The sequence below is a fragment of the Euprymna scolopes genome, chromosome 2, assembly GCF_053919585.1.
Source record: "Euprymna scolopes isolate OS-2025 chromosome 2, ASM5391958v1, whole genome shotgun sequence".
Lineage (NCBI taxonomy): Eukaryota > Metazoa > Mollusca > Cephalopoda > Sepiida > Sepiolidae > Euprymna > Euprymna scolopes.
Genome location: NC_136483.1, coordinates 28,245,070 through 28,268,465, shown reverse-complemented (window position 1 = coordinate 28,268,465; position 23,396 = coordinate 28,245,070). Strand labels below are relative to the sequence as shown.

General features: G+C 35.1%; 1 protein-coding gene across 1 annotated transcript in view; it reads left to right on the top strand.

The window, feature by feature from the left end:
* The first annotated feature begins 8,297 nt into the window (after positions 1–8,297).
* LOC145241468 (uncharacterized) overlaps positions 8,298–23,396 on the top strand; it is a 74,715-nt gene continuing 59,616 nt past the window's right edge. The window contains exon 1 of the mRNA XM_080104453.1: positions 8,298–8,347. The gene's annotated coding sequence lies outside the window, so the exon portion shown is untranslated. The remainder of the gene's footprint in view (positions 8,348–23,396) is intronic.

The window sequence follows — 23,396 nt, the reverse complement described above, 5'->3', positions numbered from 1 at the left end:
GTATGTATGTATGTATATATATATAACTACTTCATTTGCTCACATAAAATTAATATACGAAAGTATAGATTTATGCGTAAACTTTAAGTATTTACTTCAAAAGTTCTCAATACGTAGGTAGAGCTAGTTAGTAATTTATGAAATATATATGGCGATTAAGCTACACTGAATATTCGGCTTATGCGATTAAGCTACACTGAATATTCAGGCTTATGCGCGAATTCTGTGGTTGTTTCTTGTTTTTATATATGTTGAGGATTTTAGTTAGCCAATCAGCTTTCTAGTATCCACCGCGCCCCTTCCTATCAGCCAATGGGCATGTATTTTATCGAACAAAGGATCTGTTTTAGAACTAGGTTAGTGGTTTACGGTAGACGATTTTCTTCATTTCTTCTCTTTTATATATATATATATATATATATATATATATATATATATATATGTACACATACATATATGTATGTGTGTGTGTGTGTGTGTGTGTGTGGTCGTTTATGTATATTAATGTTTATTTAATTTATTTATTTGTTTGTTTTATATTGTTTTTGTTAGTTTTAAAACTATTTTGTATCGCTATCCTAGAGTAAGTTTTATTTTGTGAACACAGTTGTTTGCTATTTCTCGTCTACAGTTTAATAGATTTTGGGGTTCTTTAAAGTACAGGATAGCAAATTTTTCATGAAGGCCTAATTTACATGGGTCGTCTAAATGTCTGCACGTGGTAGCTTGTCTTATTATTTTCCATTCGACTAACGGCGAATGTCCGCTTTCTTTGAGTTCCCAGTATTTATTCGCTAGTGTTGTTTTTATACGGTGTTTTTTTAATTTTTGAATGTACTTTTGTGGTCATAGTATCTGGTTTTGAAATCTAAGGAAGTCATGCCTACGTAATATTTCTTGTTATTCGGGTTTTCTTTCGCAAATATTGTTGCTTGATAAACTACGCTTTTTGTTAGACATTTATTTTTAACTGGGCAAAGTGTGCGGTGTCTACAGTTGCATTTATCTTGTTCTTTATTATTATTTATTGAAAAAACACTTTCCCGCAACCAACCCCTTACACAAAATCTTCAATAAAAATACCTTGAAGTTAACTTACAGTTGTTGCGAAAATTTAGAGATGATAATTAAAGCACATAATAACAAAATACTAAATAAAACAATGTAAATAACAACAAAATAAACAATAAAAAAAGTAGACACCATGACAAAAATAAAACCAACACTAGCAGAAATAATATTAATAATAATAATAATAATAATAATAATAATAATAATGATAATAATAATAATGATAATAATAATAATAATAATAATAATAATAATAATAATAATAATAATTACAAACCAACCCCGGACAAGAACAACCATACCATAAATAAAAATACTAATAACGAACAAGATAAATGAAACTGTAGACATCGCACACTTTGCCCAGTTAAAAATAAATGTCTAGCAAAAAGCGTAGTTTATCAAGCAACAACATTTGCGAAAGAAAACCCGAATAACAAGAAATATTACGTAGGCATGACTTCCTTAGATTTCAAAACCAGATACTATGACCATAAAAGTACATTCAAAAATTAAAAACCACCGTATAAAAACAACACTAGCGAATAAATACTGGGAACTCAAAGAAAGCGGACATTCGCCGTTAGTCAAATGGAAAATAATGAGACAAGCTACCACATGCAGACATTTAGACGACCCATGTAAATTAGGCCTTCATGAAAAATTTGCTATCCTGTACTTTAAAGAACCCCAAAATCTATTAAACTGTAGACGAGAAATAGCAAACAACTGTGTTCACAAAATAAAACTTACTCTAGGATAGCGATACAAAATAGCTTTAAAACTAACAAAAATAATAGAAAACAAACAAATAAATAAATTAAATAAACATTAATATACATAAACGAACACACACACACACATATATATATGTATGTGTGTGTGTGTTTGTGTGTGTGTGCATATATGTGTGTACACATATGTATATTTATATATACATAAAAAAGAGAAGAAATGAGGAAAATCGTCTGCCGTAAACCACTAACCTAGTTCTAAAACAGATCTTTGTTCGATAAAATGCATGCCCATTGGCTGATAGGAAGGGGCGCGGTGGATACTAGAAAGCTGATTGGCTAACTAAAATCCTCAACATATATAAAAACAAGAAACAACCACAGAATTCGCGCATAAGCCTGACGAATCCTATAGTGGATGAAACGCCGAATATTCAGTGTAGCTTAATCGCCATATATATTTTATAAATTACTAACTATATATATATATATATATATATATATATATATATATATCGACGGATACTGTCAAGAATTATACATGTCAACTGAATTAATGGAATAAATTGCAAGAATATGAACATCATGAACTTTGGAATATAGACTATTGTCATGCATTCACATTGCTCTAAAATTACATTGAGCTTCTTAAATAAGGATTGTATATATTATAAGGAAATAAAGTATATTCCCCACACACAAATACACACACACGCATATATATATATATATATATATATATATATATATATATATATATATATATATATATATATATATATATAGCTATTATAGATTTTGTAGCCAGAACTGTATACACTAATCGGTTATACTTGCGTCATAGACGAAGGTCTTAGGTGTGTTTTCAGAAAATATGCTCTTATTTTTTTACATGTCCTCCACTTTATCAGTTTCTACTTAACAGAAAAAGAAGGCCACGGCAATTTTCATTCTCATATTAATATCTACTACAAACATCCCAGCATTCACTAGAATTTTCTTAATAGAGAAACTTTTTTTTAAGATATCGAACTTATTTATTGTTTCTTCTCACAACATATTACACTAGATTTGAAATCTAAATAACGATCACTTTCCTTCGTAGAATAAATTAGTACTGGGCTTCATTCGTTTGACCATTCTGAATAGTTATTGCTTACAGGTTTAGTAAACGTTACGGTTTATCGGGAAAATATTTCACGAACATATATCGCCTTAGGAATCTTTAGAAATGTTAAAATATCGGTCATAGTCTAACTTGAAATTGATTTAAATTTGGAATAGTCAGGTCAAAAGATATGATCCATATCACAAAAATGTAAACATCACACCTTTGGCGAAAACTTCAGCTCTATTCATCGTAGAGACTTGCTGCATAGTTCATTTTGAACACACACACACACACACATACATATATATACAGAATGTGAGATATTGTATATAATCATTTCCACAGCCAAACAAAGTCGCAGCCCACAAGAGCCATGACAGCCAACGAACCGGAAGTCCAAGACTGAGTGCGGATATGTCTGACTGTTGAACTCAAATGAGGGCGCAACACGAGTCTTGGACTTCCAGTTTGTTGGCTGCAATGGCTCTTGTAGGCTGCGACGTTGTTTCGCTGTGAAAGAGGTTCAACTATCTTTTGATGAAATTTGAATTTTTTAATTTAAATATTACAATCAGCCTGGTGCTCTTTTATAACAGGGACCACCATTCACGATTCAGCCTAATCAAATAAATAGTTCTTGAGTTATCAACGTTTCCATGTCATAACCCAAGGAATACATGATTCAACATGGAGAAATAACGCATGGATAATATGTTGCTGTATCCTTATGTTGGAAGGTAGAGTTGCGCTGTCTCGCGAGTGATTTATGATCTTTTTATTTGTCTTTTTTATTAAATATTCAGTGGGACAATTAGAGTTTTAGTTACACCCCATTTAATTTACATCGAAACGCGCACGAAGTTTGTGAGAGTAAAATCAAATCTTTACAAAACGGTCAAAACCGATATTTTTTGAGTAACAAAATCTAAACTCTGTACCGAAACTTTTTAAACAAAAATTAAATAAAATCCAAAAGTATTTATTGTTAATATTTCACGTTTGTATAATTAAATAAAGGATATAATATTATTTTTAGATGAACAATGAAGAAACATCACATCCAATATATTTTAATAGTTTTCCCTGAAATCATGAAATTCTTCAAATTCTCCTCCAGTTTTAATCATTAATAGAAAAATTATTTAAGGTTGAGAAGAAGTTCCTGGCTGCTGTTTCCGACTGGTAGTACAGGTGCCCTAACAATTTGGGAGCGCTTAGAACGGCTGCTCCATCAACACTTGTATAATATCGGGATGTTTGTAGTGCCATGGAAAGGGACCCTGCACTCCCGATGGGCTTTCCCGAGGCCACAGTCCTAGTTGAAGAAAGGTAAGCTAATGGTCTACTTGTGTTGCATGTCTGATACCCTGCATAACCTCTTGTTAAGCTCCCCCTAACCTAATTGAAACTCTTTAAAAACATGATGACAGTACAATCAAAAAATAAGCTGAAACCAGGCCTAGGGACAAACAAATCTAACTTACCTCCTCCCTTGAGGCTTGCATTCACTAACATCCGTGGGCTTAGAACTAATTTAGCTGATGTTGAAGCATTTCTCCTAACAAATATCCCGGATATCTTAGCACTAAGCGAGATTAATCTACACTCCTACATCCCCTCTAAGTACTCTAACATGCCTGGATATCTCCCACTCTGCCGTAAGGGCTCTTACAGACATATGCACGGACTTGGAGTCTACATTTGTAACACCCTCCCCCTGACTAGAGAAACAAACCTAGAAACGGATGATCAAGCCTTTATGTGCTTTAGACTAAACATACAACACAACATTAGCTACTTTTATTTTCACTACCGCTCTCTCTCGACCCAGGACTGCACCATAATAAACAAAGTCTCTGACAGCATAGACACAGCACTCTCCCTCGACACTAGCGCACAAGTACATGAATTTGGTGACTTTAATGTTCACCACAAAAACTGGCTTGGATTCTCTACTCACACAGATGCAGCGGGCAGCACAACACATAGTTTTGCTATATCTCACTCCCTATCACAAATGGTTACATTTCCAACCCGTTTCCCTGACCAGCAAGAACAACAAGCATCACTTCTAGATCTGTTTCTGACTACAGTTCCCGAGGATTGTACAACAAATGCTGACAGCCCACTCGGAACGCTGACCATGCAGTGATAATGGTAGAAATCGCCCTAAATTCTAGACCAAAAACTGAAGAGCCAGTGCTCAAAACAACGAGATATTATAAAAAGGCTTACTGGGAAGCCATCAGAGATTTTATCAGAGATGCCCCATGGGGAAATATTTTTCTCTTCCTGCTGAACAGTGCGCAAATGAGACCACTGAATGGTTAAAAACAGCAATGGAAGCACATGTTCCCATGCGGAAATTTTATAGCAAGCCCCACTCTCCCCAATGGTTTACTTCGATTTGCGCAACTGCCATTGCTCAAAGGCAGCATGCATACTGCAGATTTAACCGACATAAGTCCAGTTCAAACAAACAGAAGTATATAGAAGCTAGAAGTAACGTTAAGAAAGAAATAGCGACAGCTAAGAGATAATTTACTGAAACCACTAAAAAACGCATCGAAGCACAAAAATTAGGAAATCGTGACTTCTGGAAAATCTACAACAGTGTAGTAAATAATGGGCAATCAACAATTCCCCCGCTAACAAACAATCACTAATATGCTTGCCAGCTTGTTTGCCTCGAACTCCACGCTGGACCCTCTAAACCACCTTCTACCTGACTTTCCTATGCGGACAGATGCCATGCTAGAGGATCTAAAAACCACCCCTGCTCAGGTACACGCTATCATAAAAAACCTTGACACTTCAAAAGCATGTGGACCCGATCTCATCCCAGCTGTGCTATTAAAAAAGTGTTCAGCCGAAGTAGCTTCAGTTCTCTCCAAACTCTACAACAAATGCCTTAATGAATCATGCTTTCCGGACTGTTGGAAAACTGCTTCTGTGGTACCAGTATTCAAGAATTCTGGCGAAAGAATTGCCCATCAAATTATCGTCCCATTAGCCTCCTCCCACTTTTCGCCAAAATATTTGAGGCCATAATTAACCATGGTCTAGTCTGGCACCTTACAGATGATAAAGTTCTGACTGACAAACAATATGGATTTAGACAAGCCTGTTCCACAGCTGACATCCTCACTGTAATCTCTGAACGTATATATCATTCACTGGACAAAGCGGGGAAGGGCATAGCGGTAGACTTTTGACAGGGTATGGCACAAGGGCCTCCTCAGGAAAATTAAATCATATGGCATCACTGGTAGAATACTTAACACAATTAAATTCTTCTTAGATAAGAGAAAAATCCAGGTTGTCCTCGACGGTCGTACATCTAAACAGTGTGATATAAATGCGGGAGTGCCTCAGGGGTCTATCCTTGGACCTCTATTGTTCCTAATATTTATTAATGACCTCCCCGACAAAACTGCCTCTGATATGGGTATATATGCTTATGACACTACACTCTATAACAGGCATGACAGGAAAACAAATGAACACATATCTAAAGAAATGGCAAAAACAATAGAGGATGACCTCCAATCTGTAGTGGAATGGGGGACAAAAATGGATGGTCACATTCAATGCTGGCAAGACTAAACTGGTTTCCTTCAATAATTACAAGAAACCTTCTCTGCCACCAATAGCAATGGCCAGTGACTCCCTGTCTGAGAGTACATCTTTCAAACTCCTTGGCCTAACGTTCACAGGAAACATGAGTTGGAACAATTATATTGAAAACATTGCCAGGGCCGCTGCGAAAAAGCTAGATTCTCTCTATCGTGCTAGAAAACTACTGACACCTGACAGTATCCTGTATCTCTATAAGGCCACCATTCGCTCATGTATGGAGTATTGTTATCACATTTGGGCCGGTGCATCTGCTACTAGTCTCTCGCTCCTAGACAAGGTTCAAAAAGAGTCTCCAATCTGATAGGCCCTGAACTGGCATCCAAGGTTCAGTCTCTGTCGCATCGACTAAACGTTGTATCCCTCTGCCTGTTCTACAAGTATTTTAATGGTGAATTCTCTGACGAACTGCAGACACTTGTGCCCCCACGACGTAGACACCCTCGACAAACCCGACAGGCAGCTAAATCCCACCCCCACACAGTAGAGATCCCTAGATGTAAAATTGGGAAGACAAAAAATTTGATAAATGGGTGCCTGACAAATTGAACGAAAACGAAAAGAAACTTATGAGGTGTTACCTCCTCTTCTTTTACGCAACAAGAACGACCCGGTTGTGACCAGGTTGTGATTTACGATGAAAAGTGGGTTCTTTACTATAATCGGAGAAGCTCAACTCAATAGTTAGACGACCATCCATGACACTTCTCGAAGTCAGAATTGCACCAAAAGAAGGTCATACTGACTATTTGGTGATCTGAGATCGGTCACACCCATTACAGTCTTTTGAATGCATGCAAAACCATTACAGCAAAGAAGTACTGTCAATAAATGGATGAAATGCATGAGAAACTTTAACAACACCCATCATTAATCAAAAGAAAAGGCCGAATTGTTCTCCATGACAATGTCCGACCACACATTGCTAAATTGACCCTTTAGAAGTTGAACGAATTGGGCTACGAAAATCTGCTTCATCCGTTATACTTTCCAAAATCTCACCTACCGACTACCACTTTTTCAAGCATCTCGACAACTTTTATGCTTTAAAAACCTAACTGATATCAAAAACGCCTTCAGCGACTTCATCGTTACCATTACGCATGATTTTTACGTTACTGGCAAAAAACATTTGTTTTGCGTTGGCAAAAGTGTTGATTCTGATGGTGGTTATTTCGATCACTCACAATAAATTTTGCCGAGATATATTCATCTAATTTTAAAAATTAAAAAACCACAAGAACTTGCTTGTCAACCTGATAGATTGGTATGGCAATTTTACAAGTATCCATCGAGTATATGTACCCAAGTTTAGAAGACCTGGAAACCTGGCCCGCAATATTTTGAGTGTATTTACTATATTGCATGTCAAGTGGTCGAGTATTTTTCGCTTATATCTAGTTACATAAATAGTACATGTATTATAGTTTAGTTTCTTTATAATTTTTTGAATAGTATAATTGATTTATGTAGATGGTATATTTGTTCTCGTTCGTTATTTCTTTATAATCAGATAAATCAATAAAAGTTAGACTCATTAGTGTATAGAATGTATTCTGGAGGAGGTTTTATGTTATGCTGAAATGATTTTGTATGTGTCTTATACTACAGTTAAATGATTTTCGAACAATTGTTTTGTAATTTTAAAATGTTTCTAACGAGTCCAAACAAGAACTTTACTGAAAAGCAAAATGATTGATTAGAATTACTTTCAATGTTTCTTTATTCGACCGGAAGAAATAAAAATCATTACGGACATTCGGCGTCGTCTATCAACAACGAATACAACGCCCAGGTAAGTTTCATTTTATCTCTCCTAGAAATATGCACTTTCTATCATTATATATCATTTTACCACTTTATTATAAGTTGAATTATTAGCTACGAGTTCTGACACAGACCATCACCATTGATCAGCCATTGACAATAATAATAATAATAATAATACTAATAATAATAATAATAATAATAATAATTTTTTTAAAATTGTAGTGTTGGCATCAACTACATCACACCAAATAGTCGAGAATGGTGGATGGGGGATTGGAAAGAACGAGGAGAAAAAGCACTAATCAGACCGCCACTGGATGAGTCTCTCCAGATTTCCAGTTTCAATACCCTTTGCAAATTACTTTGCATTTTCGTAACAGCCGTTTACTATTGTTTTTTTGTTTTTGTTTGCAGCGATCATTGGTCTCTACTGAAATTTGAGTGGCAATAAGTCTCCTAAGGTCCCAGTTCTATTTGCAGTGGAGATCTGGTTAGTGCTTTTTCTCCCTGGTCTTTCTGTCCTCTTTGCCCCTCCTCAACTATTTAGTTTGGTACCAGTTGTTTTTTCGTGATTCCATGTGGTATTTCTTTGTGTTCTGCTTCTGCGTCAGTTTCTATATGTCCAGCAAGCGCCCATTGCTTATGTGTATTAGTCTCCGTATTCAAGGGTTTTCCTTGATAGTTGAGCCATTTTCATTATTGCCATCCGGTGTATATCTTTTAAGTCATCCCTCTGATAAGACTTTTTCTAATTCTTTTTGAAAGGGTTTCGGGATTGTTTCTTTTGCTCAAATTATCATTGGTGTTATCTTGACTTTCTTCATCTTCCATATTCCTTTCAGGTCTCTGGCCAGTTCCGGTTATTTGCACCGCTTCTCGGTCTCCTTGATATTAAAACTCTTTAGTCTGCTGGAACGGCGAAATCTATGATTTGGCATGAGTTTTCTTCTTCCTCTTCTTCTTCTCCTTCTTCTTCTTCTTCTTCTTCCTCTTCTTCTTCTTCTTCTTTCTTCTTCTTCTTCTTCTTCTTCTTCTTATTATTATTATTATTATTATTATCTATATATTAATACGATAGCGTGTGTGTTCTTTTGTGTGTCACGCTTAATTCTATTTCTTATCTTTATATTAATATCGTCATTCGATTCGGCTGTTATCATGCTGTGCATCCATAAAAAAGGAAAGTGGAATATTCCAAATAAACCTTGCCACCCCTTAAAAGAAAAGCAGAATGAAACAAAAAAAAGTGTTGAATGAAAAAAATTAAAATAAAATAAAATAAAATAATTGGTGTCGCTGTTGAGGCAAAGCTAATAAAAATGATTTGTTCTTCTTGGCCTTTTGGTCAAGATCAAAGTGTAGTATCTTACTTCAGATGCTACATTTCAACTTCTTCTTTCTCTCTCACTGGAGGAGAAATCCTTTACGACTAAGACAATTTTTTGTTTCTTTTCTCCACGTTAAAAACAATCCCGGTGTCTAAATCTGTCCCGTGGGGAGGCATTGTAAATAGGTACTATATTTAATATAACAAAGTTTTAATATTACAAAAATAACTGGAAAACGTAATTTCTGATTTAATTATAAAATGCTCTGGAAACATCCCTTCTGATTAATTATAAAATGCACTGGAAATGTCTATTCTGATTAATTATGAGATGCCCTGAAAAATGGCGCTTCTGATTATTTTTTTGTTTACTTGCCTCCCCAACAGAGCAGAGTTGGACATGAGGTCATTTAAAAATTTGGGGGGAAACCAGCTCCCCAAAAGGGGAACTCTGGTCAGTAATAAAAATAAAAAATTGTATCAGTAATTAAACAAGACCAAAAAAGGGGGAATTTAAGTTATTGGAATGCTGAGACTGATACTACACTACGAAATTCATGTTGAAGACATGGTTGCCTAATCTCTGACTGTGTAAATGTTTTTATGTATTAATTTCGAAAACCTGCTGAAACAGTTAATGGTTTAAACATTACTTGGTAAAATTCACCTTTCGTCTTCCTTTGTTTACAAAACCATTTGGCGGAAGTGACGTCCGACATTTTTTTGCTACGGATGATCAAAACTGTATAGAATTAACCTTTTTTTAGAAGTTTTATTCAAACAGTTTTATTTGAACTCAATGGACTATTATTATTATTATTATTATTATTATTATTATTATTATTATTATTATTATTATTATTATAATTTATGAACTATTTTTCCCCATGAATATTTTTATGAACATTTAACTAACTTTTATAATAAAAGTAAGGCAAACGTCGATATCGAAATATTAAAATTAAAGTTAGTTTTATTTAAAAAAAAAACGAGGTGTTTTTTAATTATACTATAAATTTTATTTGAACTTTTTAACATTTTTACATACATAAAAAATAGAATTGTAAATTGGTTTATCATCTTATAGTTGAATAAAATTTCAAAGTGATAAATGAAGAAAATGAAATTATCTCGTAAAGAAAAAACACCTCGTTTTTTTTGTCTTTTTTTAAAAATAAAACTAACTTTAATTTTAAAATTTCGATGTTTGGAAAACAGTCCATAATATATATATTTCATTATAAAAGTTCTATTTTTGTTTGATAAAAAGAATAAAACAGTTCATAAACATCAGTCCATTAAGTTCAAATAAAGACTGAATGAAACTTCTAAAAAAAGGTTCATTCTATACAGTTTTGGTCATCCGTAGCTAAAAATATGTCGGACGTCACTTCCGCTAAATGGCTTTGTAAACAAAGGAAGACGAAAGGTGATTTTTGCCCATTACTTTATTTCAAGTATATTTTAAACAGTGGGGTTGGGGATATGAAGATAGTCCCGGAAATAATTGAAACCGTTTGCAATTTAAACATTACTTTATTTCATGTATATTTTAACAGTGGAGTTGGGGGTTATGAAATCAGTTGCGGAAATTGCTGAAACCGTTTACGCATTAAACATTACTTTATTTCATGTATATTTTAACAGTGGGGTGGGGGAAATGGCTGCAACCATTTACGTTTTAGGCATTAGTTTATTTAATGTATATTTTTAACAGTAGGATGGGAGATAAGAAGTCAGTCCCAGAAATGTCTGAAGCCATTTACGTTTTAGACATTATTTTATTTAATGTGTATTTTTAACAGTGTGGTGGGTGATATGAAGCAAGTCCGGGAAAGGGCTTAAACAGTTTACTATTTAGATATTACATTATTTCATGTATATTTTTAGCAGCAGGGCTGGGGATATAAAGTCAGTTCCAGAAATAGCTGAAACAGTTTATGATTTAAACATTACTTTATTTCATGTATATATTTAAGTGTGGTGGTGGACATGAAGTCAATCCCGTGATTGACTGAGATAAGTGCAAATATATACTAGCAGAAAGCGTCACCCAGTATTAAATGAGATAGGTGAAAACATAGTAGCAGAATCCCCAGCATCACCCGGGATCGAATGAGATAGTTGAAAGATATATACTAGCAGAATACGCGGCGTCACCCGGGATTGGATAAGATGGGTGGAACATATATACTATGAGAATACCCGGAATTGATTGATGTGTTTATAATAAAATAATCAGCCCATGCAATATATCAAAGTTATTATTTAAGTAAGGGGAAGCGACATAGTGGGTTAAAGTTATGAAAATCATTGTCGAAATTAATAACATATCCAAGAATTATGAAAAATGATGGAATGTGAGTAACTTGATTGGTGTGTTTGTAATGAAATAATAAGCCCAGACAATATATTAAAGTTCTTATATTAGTAGGAGGGGGGGAATGATGTGGGGTTTTAATTATAAAAATGATTGTCTAAATTAGTAACATATCCAAGAATTATTAAAATGATGAAATGTGAGTTAATTGATAGTTGTGTTTGTAATGAAATAATCAGCCCAGACAATATATCAAATTTATTATTTTAGTAAGGAGGAGGCAATAAGGTATGTTAAACTTATGAAAAATTATTGTCAATATTAGTAACATATCCAAGAATTATGAAAAATGATTAAATGTAGGTTAATTGATTGGTGTGGTTGTAATAATAATAAATAATCAGCCAAGGAAATATATAAAAGTTACTATTTTAGTAAGAGAGGGAGATAAGATGTGTTTAAATTATGAAAAATGATTGTCGAATGTAGTAACATTTCCAAGAATTACGGAAAACGATGAAATAATTGATTGGTGTGTTTATAATAAAATAATCAGTCCAGACAATATATCAAAGTTATTATGTTAGTAAGAGAAGGGAATAAGGATGGTTTAAATTATGAAAAATGATTGTCGAAATTAGTAACATATCCAAGAATTATGAAAAATGATAATATGTGATTTAATGCATTAGTGTGTTTGCAATGAAATAATCAGACAAGACAATACATCAAAGTTATTATTTTAGTAATAGTGAACGATGATGTGGGTTAAAATGATGAAAAATGAGTGTCAAAGTTAGTAACACCCAAGAATTATGAAAAATGACGAAATGTGAATTTATTGATTGGTGTGTTTGAAATGAAATAATCATCCCAGATAATATATCAAAGTTATTATTTTAGCAGTGGGATGTTAATAATGTAGGTTAAAAATATAAAAAGTGATTGTCGAAATTAGTAACATATCCGAGAATTATGAAAAATGATGAAATGTGAGTTAATTGATAGTTGTGTTTTTTAATGATATAATCAGCCCAGACAATATATCAACAATATTTTTTAGTAAGAGAAGGTGAAGAGGCTGGTTTAAATTATAAAAAATGATTGTCGAAATTTGTAAGATATCCAAAAATAACGAAAAATGGTGAAATGTGAGTTAACTCATTGGTGTGTTTATAATAAAATAATCAGCCTAGACAATATATCAAATTATTATGTTAGTAAGAGAGGGCGATAAGTATGGTTTAAAATATGAAAAAATGCTTGTCGAAATTAGTAACATATCCAAGAATTATGAAAAATGATATGTGATTTAATGCATTAGTGTGTTTGCAATGAAATAATCAGACTAGGCAATATATCAAAATTGTTAATTTAGTAATGGTGGGCGATGATGTCGGTTTAAATGATAAAATATGATTGCCGAAATTAGTAACATATGCAAGAATAATGAAAAATGATGAAATGTGAAATGTGTGTTTGTAATGAAATAATTATCCCAGGCAATATATCAAAGTTATTATTTTAATAAGGGGGGGGCGATACAGTTTTTATAAAAACCTAGAATAATATGATTGTGCCTTCATTCATGTTGAACAGAACGCCCACAGAATGCCCAGCAACAATATATTGCATATGCAAAAAGCCGCTGTGGAATTTCCACAGGTCCCGCTAGTTATTATTATTATTATTATTATTATTATTATTATTATTATTATTATTATTCATATATAATATATTGATGTTGACACTATGTAGATGTTCAGCGTAAATGGAGACGTTCTGATATTATTGTAACTCCTTTGGTAAAACAGCAATAGTTTTATTTCAAATGTTACTTAGCCATTTGGAATATTTCACTTTCTTTTTAAGGGATGTCAGAATAATAACGGTTGAAGCTATTAAAGATAATAATGCATAAATTATAATAATAATAATAATAATAATAATTATTATTATTATTATTATTATTATTATTATTATTATTATTATTATTATTATTATGTCTCAGATTTTGTGTTTGTCTGTTGTTATTGCCAATTTAGACAAATCATAAGAAATTCATATAGGCTATCAGCATCTTGTTCTCTCAGACCTCCAATACTTTCCGTAAGATTCTAGCAGTCCCTAACAAGGCCGTCTGTTGAAACACTTTAACATTAACAACGTATCCCAATTTTTCAATCCACTTGTTAAATCATTTTGTGACACTCCCCAGGGCTCTCATCCTAACAGATGCATCTACTTTCTTTAATTTCTACAATCTGTTGATATCCCTTTTTAACTCGTGGTACGTTTCGACTTTCTTTTCCACCACGTTCACATCAACTGGCAGTGCTATATCAATGATTATTGATAAACATAATTTGTTCTGGGCTTTTGCTTCTATGTGACATATTAAGGATTCTGTCCCAAACTTCAAACCATATAGTAACAACCATCATCAGTTTTTATTCCTTGTCCATTTTCTCTAGTAGATCTCTACTGGATTAACTCCACATTTTCATTTTTAAACCACTTCTCTTGAGCTTTTTTGTCCATTTTTTTGTCTTAAATAATTTTCTTCTTATTAGTTTGCTCACTTTCAATTTTTCAAAGTTTTGGACACACACCTCGTTGTAACGATCTCCCGTGCTCAGGTCAGCAACTGACCTCTAACCTTATCAGAAACTATGGCTCGTGACATCAACTGGGAGAGCTTCACAATGGTTCTCTGTGTCTCTATGTTGAATTCTGCTGAAAAGCAAAAATAAAGCTCCTTTGCATGCACGCCGGAAAGAAAGACAGACAACTCAGGGTTTCCTAGCTACGAAAAGTTAATTTCACAAAAGTTACAATTTTTTTACATATGTACATCGTTCAGTTCACCAAAACATTTTAAGTCTCACAAATCTATTGTTCGTCCCCTGGGTGGCGGTCGCTATGAAGAGGGGGGGGGGTCGGGTGCAGGTTCTGGGAGCTTATTTCTTCTCGAAAATCGGCCTCAATCTCTGGTCCCAACCGTCTAGACGCTTGTTTAAATATTCAGGGACGGGTTGGGGTCCGGCGGGTTGCCAGAACAACCGAAATTTAACACGTCACGAGAGGAATTCCTCAGCCATTTTGCGTGTGTGCAATTCAGAAACCCGTCCGCAGTTCTGAAATCTGAGACCAAAAATGAAATCCTTTTCACACGACCTCAAAGGGTCAAACCTGTCATTCAGAGAGCCATTGTCTGAACAGGTGTTCGTTAGGCCAGCATAGGTCTGGCTTTATTTTCACATTACTCTGACATTCCGGTCCCTTCGTTTTCAAACAATAAAATTTATGTCTGCTTTTTCCCCAAGTACAAGTATATCACTTTTGATAAGTCACCCGCTGCTGTCCGAGATTCAATTAACGTTCAACAGACAATCTTAGTATATCTTAGCATATTTACCCGGCCTCCCTCAGGGCCTAAGGGTGCTTAATCTCCCCCAATGGGGAGCAAATAGCTCCCTCAAGACGGTGACGTCACATTATAAGCTTTTCCTTAAAGTTGAAGATGTGAAATTTCAGATTATATTTTTCTTTTATACAGCGTTCTTTATACAGTCGTTTCTTTTCACTTATAACCTCTTTGGGTTAAACGTTCCAGTCATTGTGATTGTTTTCTCTTGTATTCCTGTCCATATTTACATATAAGATTTTTTTCGTTCCATTGAACCCGCCCCATAACGGAATATAGCTACTACCCATGCGTTTATTATTTATTTTATTGTGGAAATATTTTTTTTCCATTCAATCTTGGTTGTCTTCTCTTGTATTCTTTTTCTATTTTTTTTTTTCATTTCAACTTCTTTTATTTTATCTGATTCAACAATTCCTAAGTAGATTATCTGTATTCTCCTACCTCTTTTATCTTTTCTCCATTTAAAAATTTAATTCCTTCACTTTCAATAATTTTCCCTATACTGTAGAAGCATTTTATTTATTATTTAAAAGTCATATTGCTCGATGATTTTACGTGGTTTTCAGTATTAACTACTTTTATGCACGTTACACGTAAGATTTTCTTTGTTTCTATATGGGTGTTATACTGCAGAAGCACCTTATTTATTATTTAAAAGTTATACTACGCAATGATTTGAGCTTCGTTTTAATAATTTTTATGTACGTCACAGATAAGATTTTCTTTACGTTATGGCTAAGAGTTTGTTTTTTCATATAGGTACAGATATCACATGTTAACTATAACTAAAAAAGAAAAAGAAAATAATGCTTGGGAGACTTGCATTGTGGGAAAAAAACGAACACTATTCCCCCACTTCCGCCTAAACAAAAAACGGGAGAGATAACCTTGTGACAACAAAACTGTAAAATGTTTTTGACTCCCGATGGGGGTAGTTATTTATTTGCCGCCCACCTCGGCAAAATGTGGCTCAAGGCCAGAAAGTGGGGATCCAACAGGCTCCCTTAAAGGAGGGGCCCTCCTGCAATTGAAAAAATTGCCTGAGTAACCCCGTCGGCATTCCCCGGTAGGGGCGCCTCAGGCAGTAAGCAATGAACTTACTCCACCGGAAAGCCCAGTGGAATGACCTGGTAGGTTGGACCTCCTAGGTATTACCCAGGCGGCGTACCTCAGTCCGACAGATGCTGGGCCGGTTCCCGGTCCCTCATCTGTCGGGATGAGTGTCAAGAACGGATCCTTGACGAGTACTACTACCCTCCCTGCAGCCGAAGGCGCTAGGAGACCTTCCCCATCAGACGAGTGATGGGGGTAGTGATTTATTTGCCGTCCACCTCGGCAAAATGTGGCACAAGGCCGGAAAGTGGGATCCAGCAGGCTCCCCCAAAGGAGGGGCACTCCTTTTTTTTTACACAGTGATCACCACTTCTCAAGGACCGGAAGCCACTCAGAGATAAAGGTTATTGCAAGTACATTACGTTAGTGTGGAGATTTGATGAAGTGTTTACTTAACGGGGCGGTTCATTAGGAATTTGTTAACATTGGACTTGAACACATCCAAGTTGTAGTCCGGTGGGAAGCAGGCAGACGGAACAGAGTTCCACAGGCGTGCAGTTCTAAGAAAGAAGCTTTGTTCATGGAATCCACGTTTTGATTTAGGCACAGATAAAGAGTGGGGGGAAATTTTCACAGTGGATTCGGCTAGACGGGTGTTTTTCGTGAAAGATTGGCGTGGGGGGACCAGAGATTGGAGTTCAGACGAGCACCTGCCATGGAAATAACGATAAAACAATGATAGGCTCGCAACGTCTCTTCTGTGGGAGAGAGGTTGCAGGGTAGAGAAAAGCGCATCCCCCACTAAGCCACGAAGTCTATTTTGTACTCTGTCAAGGCAGGATAGGCTGTTTTTTGCAGCTTCTGCCCAGATATGGCAACAGTATTCCATCCTTGGTTACTCAGGCAATTGTAAAAATTACCTGAGTAACCCCGTCGGCATTCCCCGGTAGGGGCGCCTTAGGCAGTACGCAATGAACTTACTCCACCGGAAAGCCTAGTGGCAAGGCCTGAGAGGATGGACCACCTAGGTATTACCCAGGCGGCGTACCTCAGTCCAACAGGTAAATGAAAATATTTAAAAATTATCATAAAAATTGTCGAATTTTGGATTCAATCAGTTCGCCGTTAACTACGGCACGAACCGCATTTTATTCTTGGCCGCCATCTTGGTTACTGATCTGAACTACGCCGCCATCTTTGTTCAACACAATATCTCAGAACTTAACAGGTTAACTACACCACGGACCGCATTTGATTCTTGGTCGCCATCTTGGTTACAGATCTGAACTACGCCGCCATCTTTGTTCAACACAATGTCTCAAAACTTAACAGGTAATGCGCCCAGCCACCGTCTTTTCTTTGACGGATCGGAATCTAAATTCGAATTGTGGCAAGTAAAATTTCTGGGATATCTAAGGATTCGAAAACTACACAAAGTCATACAATCTCCAACAGAGAATCCAAACGACTCCGAATTTCTCGAAAAGAATGCGATTGTTTTTGCAGAACTGGTGCAATGTTTAGACGATAGAAGCCTGTCTCTGATTATAAGAGACGCATTGGATGATGGAAGGAAAGCATTGAACATATTAAGAGAACATTATTTATCAAAAGGGAAATCGAAAATAATATCCCTATATACAGAACTAACGTCTCTGAAATGTAACGAGGATGAAACGATTACCGACTACGTTATAAGGGCAGAAACAACTGCCAATGCTTTAAAACTCTCAGGTGAAATAATAAGCGATAGCTTGCTCATATCAATGACCCTCAAGGGACTTCCAGTCGATTTAAAACCATTTACAACTGTTAAACTCAGAAAGACAAACCCATAAATTTCAGCGAATTTAATGTGGCATTGCGCAGTTACGAAGAGACTAATCGTATGCTCGTGGACAATAATAACTCCAGCAATATTATGAAGTTCAAAAATGCTTCTCAAAAGCAGACACCACCAAATTACGTACCTTACCGCAACGTCTCCAAAAATAATTTTCCCAAGAAAAAGAATAAAATTATCTGCTATAATTGTGGACGAGCCAACCACAAAAGTTTCCAATGTCGATATAAACGCTCAAAAATTGACTCCGTAAAAAACGTTGAGAACTTTGAGGAAGAACATACATTCCTATTCACATGTAACTTTGACAATATCACAAACGGTAAAAATCTCCTTGTAGACTGTGGTGCTACAGCGCACGTTATCACCAAGTAATCTGATTTTATTAATTTTGATTCAAACTTTAATGCTCAAAGTCATTTTGTCGAACTTGCCGACGGTAGTCAAATAAATGATATAGTCTTGAAAAGAGGCGATACTAAAATATCCCTAAAAAATGATGAAGGCGAAATCTGTAACTGTATTCTAAAGAATGCTCTGTTCATACCTACATTTAAGCAAGACATATTTTCCGTGCAGGCTGCAATTAAACAAGGCGCAAATATACAATTTGGCCAAAATACATCAAAATTGATATACCCCAATGGAACTGTATTTGACATTAAAGTAAATGGCCGACTATATTATTTAAAAAGTATGGTTCCTTCAAAAACTGCCTGTCACGACTTGGAAACCTGGCATAAAATTCCAGGACACTGCAATACAGCTGATATTAAAAAATTACCAAATTTAGTCGAAGGCATGAAAATAATACCTTCAGACGATCTCCCAAATTGTGATGTGTGTGCACAGGGGAAAATGACAAAAAATATAGGCCGAATGCCAGACAAAAAAGCTACGAAAATTCTCTCACTTGTGCATTGTGACTTAGCAGGTATGATCAGCCCGATGGGGAGAAATAATCTAAGGTACGTTTTGAACTTTATTGATGATTTTTCCGGTTTAATTATGGTTTATTTTCTAAAATACAAATCCGACACTATCCTCGCCACTAAGAAATATTTAGCTGGTGTTGCCCCGTACGGTTCAGTAAAATGTATTCGCTCAGACAATGGGACTGAATTTACTAGTAAAGACTTTGAACTTCTATTAATTAACCACCATATTAAACACGAGAAATCGACGCCGTATTCCCCCTTCCAAAATGGCACCGCTGAAAGGGCATGGCGAACCCTTTTTGAGATGACAAGATGCCTACTTATCGCATAGTTTATGGGCATACGCTTTAATGGCAGCAGCATATATCAGAAATAGATCGTTCAATAAGAGGCTAGGAAAAACGCCGTATGAAGCGTTTTGCGGTGTAAAACCTAAAATGAACAGAATGCATCTATTTGGTTCTGATTGTTTTGCATTTATAGAAAACACCAGTAAACTAAATAGTAAAAGCGAAAAAGGTACTTTCGTAGGTTACGATAAAAATCGCCTGGCATACTTAATCTACTTCGCAGCTCAAAATGCCATAAAAAGGGTTAGATGTGTAAAATGCAACGATACATTAAATTTAAAAAATGGCGATCCAGTGGATGAAAAACGTGAAATATTACTTAGCATCTTAATCGATCACAATGAAAATATTAATAACGACGACAGTTACAGTACTTCTGACGAAAATATTAACCAGACACGTCGATATCCAATAAGGGAACGAAAAAGGCCAGACTTCTTGCAAATTGAAAAGATACAAGGTTACGCCGTGGGTTTCTGTTATTCGTTGAACAGCACACCGGAAAGTTATAATGAAGCGATTAATTCAGAAAATCACCAAGAATTGGAACAAGCTATGGTATCCGAATTGAAAGCTTTATCTGAAAATAACACATACGAAATTGTGGCAAAAGCAACAGATAAAAATATAATTTCTTCACGCTGTTTTTTTTTCCAAAAAAATCACAGCTTCTGGCAGTGAAACTTTTAAAGCAAGATTTGTTCCAAAATGTTTCTCACAAATTTCTGGAGTGGAATATCTTGCAACATTTTCACCGACGACAAATTTAACAACAATTAGAATTTTATTACAACTTACCACGCAATACAATTTAAAAATACATCAAATGGATGTAAAAAATGCTTATTTAAATGCTCCGATTGACTGTGAGATCTACATTTACCTTCCAGAGGGATTTCAAATGAAAAAAAAAATTGAGTGTGGAAATTAAATAAATCGTTATATGGACTAAAACAAAGTGCACACAATTGGAATTTAACACTCCATAATTATTTAATAGAACAGGAATTCAAACAATGTCCCGTAGACGCGTGCATGTATACCAAAAATGTAGGTAATAAATTGTTGATTTTGTTTTCTTGGGTTGACGATATATTACTCGCCTCAAACTGTGACAACACTAAAAGATGTTAAAAATGAATTAAATAAAACATTTAAAATGGCCGATCTTGGACGACTGTCATGGTTCCTCGGTATAAAATTTACCTCTGAAACTGAAACTATAACTATGAACCAATCACGATACATTGAAAAAATTCTGCTCAAGTTCGGAATGCAAGATTGTAAGCCGCGTTCAACGCCCGTCGAAATGAACATAAATAAAAATATAGGGACCGAAACAAAATTCATAGATAATCGAATATACAGGGAAATGGTAGGGAGCCTCATCTACTTGATGACCGCAACAAGGCCTGACATATGTTACACTGTAACAAAGCTATCTCAAAACTTATCGAAACCGACAATTAAAGACCTTAATCGTGCAAAACAAATCCTTCGTTACCTAAAAGGAACCAAGGAAAAATCTTTAAGATTTAACAAATCTACATATTCTCTAAATTTAGAAGGCTTTTCGGATTCAGATTGGGCTAACTCTGAGGATAGAAAGAGTATAGCGGGGTATTGTTTTAGACTGTCAAAGACTGGACCTATGATCTCTTGGAAAACTAAAAAGCAACAAATTGTTGCCCTTTCTACTTGTGAAGCAGAATATGTGGCTCTTACTCATTCCGCGTAGGAGGCAATTTTTCTGAACACCCTTCTAAAATCTATTTTAAAACCAGATCTAAGTAAAAAAAAAAAACTATAGCAATTTACATATAGCGAACGACAGCACGGACCGCATTTTATTCTTGGCCGCCATCTTGGTTACTAATCTGAGCTACGCCGCCATCTTTGTTCGACACAATATCTCAGAACTTAACAGATTAACTACGCCACGGACCGTATTTGATTCTTGGCTGCCATCTTGGTTACTGATCTTAACTACGCCGCCATCTTTGTTCAGCATAATGTCTCAAAACTTAACAAAAACAAATACTACTCCCCTTACCTTTGCCTAAAAAAGAAGGTTTGATAATTTGTGGAAGCCTCCAGAGCAATTTTAAAAGCAACATAATCGTGCATCATTAGTTAGGTTCGTTAGTTTAAGGAGCTTATTGTATGAAACAGTTTATTGTATGAAACAATTGGACAATAAAATAGTTAAGATCTTTTATATACAATTGTGTTGTGCGTTGTTGTGCTGTATTTAATATGTGCCTAAGGTCAAAGGAAACAACAGTAATGGTGACAGTTGCAGTGGAGGTTGTGGCGGTGCAATGGCGACACTAGCGGCGATGGTGGTGGCGGTAGTGGTGGTGGCATTGAAGGTGGTATTGATGGTGGTGGTGGCGTCAGTGGGGCGATGGTCGCAGTAACGGTAGTGGTGATACTTGCGCTGGTGGCGGTAGTGGCGGTAGTGGTGGCTGAGATGGCTCCAGCGAGGTAATGGTGTTTGCGGCGACGGTGGTGGCTGTTTATGCTGGTGGTGATCTTCACCAACCACACACTGGCTGACAATAACTAACTAATGGTAGTGGCAGTGGTGGTGGTAGCTGCGATGGCGGCGGCGGTAGTGAGGCGATGGTAATGGTTGTGGCGGGAATTTTTATATTTTTTTAGTTAAAATAAACAAAGTAATTGTAAAACAAAACAGTTTTTCTTAAAATTAATCAGAAGTACTTTTCCAGGGCATTTTTATAGCACTAAAATATTTTAACATTAAATATACTAGTTGAAAAAAAAACTAACCATTTTCTAACAGTCAATGGGCAGTTACTTATCAAGGGAATTTTTGTAATTAATAAGAAGTGACTTCCTATGCATTTATTTAAGTAGAAGTAACTTTTCTAGGGCATTTCTCTAATGTTAAAACTTTGTAATATTCAATATAGTATCTCAAAACAAAACATTTTTCTTACAATTCAACAGAAATGGTTTTTCCAGGGCATTTTTGTTAAAATGTTGTAGCATTAAACTTAGTAGTTGAAAAAAAAAAAACTAACAAAATTTATACAATTAATCAGAAGCGATTTTTCCGGAGCATTTAATAAATAGTTTAAAAACAGATTGTTTTTTACGACTAATCATAAATAACTCTTTCGGGACATTTTTGTAATATTAAAACTTTATTTCATTAAATAAAGTAGTTAAAAAACAAAACATTTTTCTCGCAATTAATCAGAAGTAAATTAATGAGAAATGGCTTTTCCATGGCTTTTTCTAATGTTAAAACTTTGTTACATTAAATAAAGTAGTTGAAAAACAAATAGTTTTTATTAGGGTTTTCCTAAGCAGTAATATAATTTATTTTTTGTTTTATTAATCATTTAGAATAATCTACTTTCCTTTTAAGAGATGTCAGGATGATAATAGTCGAAGCGAATTAGAGTATTAATATATAGATATTATTATTATTATTATTATTATTATTATTATTATTATTATTATTATTATTATTCTCTGGGTCTATACGGCCATTCCACTATTTCTCGGAACTACTTGACCGATATAGCTTAAATTTTGTATGGAACCTTGTTATGATAAGATGCAACGAACTAAGAATTATGGTATCTACTCGATGCATTGTTAGGGATTAATGAATTGGTTGCCACAATATATTTACTCCCAAATATTTCTAGGAGACTACGGAGCCTATCAAGCTGATATTTAGAGGAACCTTTGTTATGTTAAGGTGCAGCGAACCAAGTATTATAGTATCCGTTTGATGCACTGGTAGAGATTGATAAGGATAATAAGGAATAAATCACA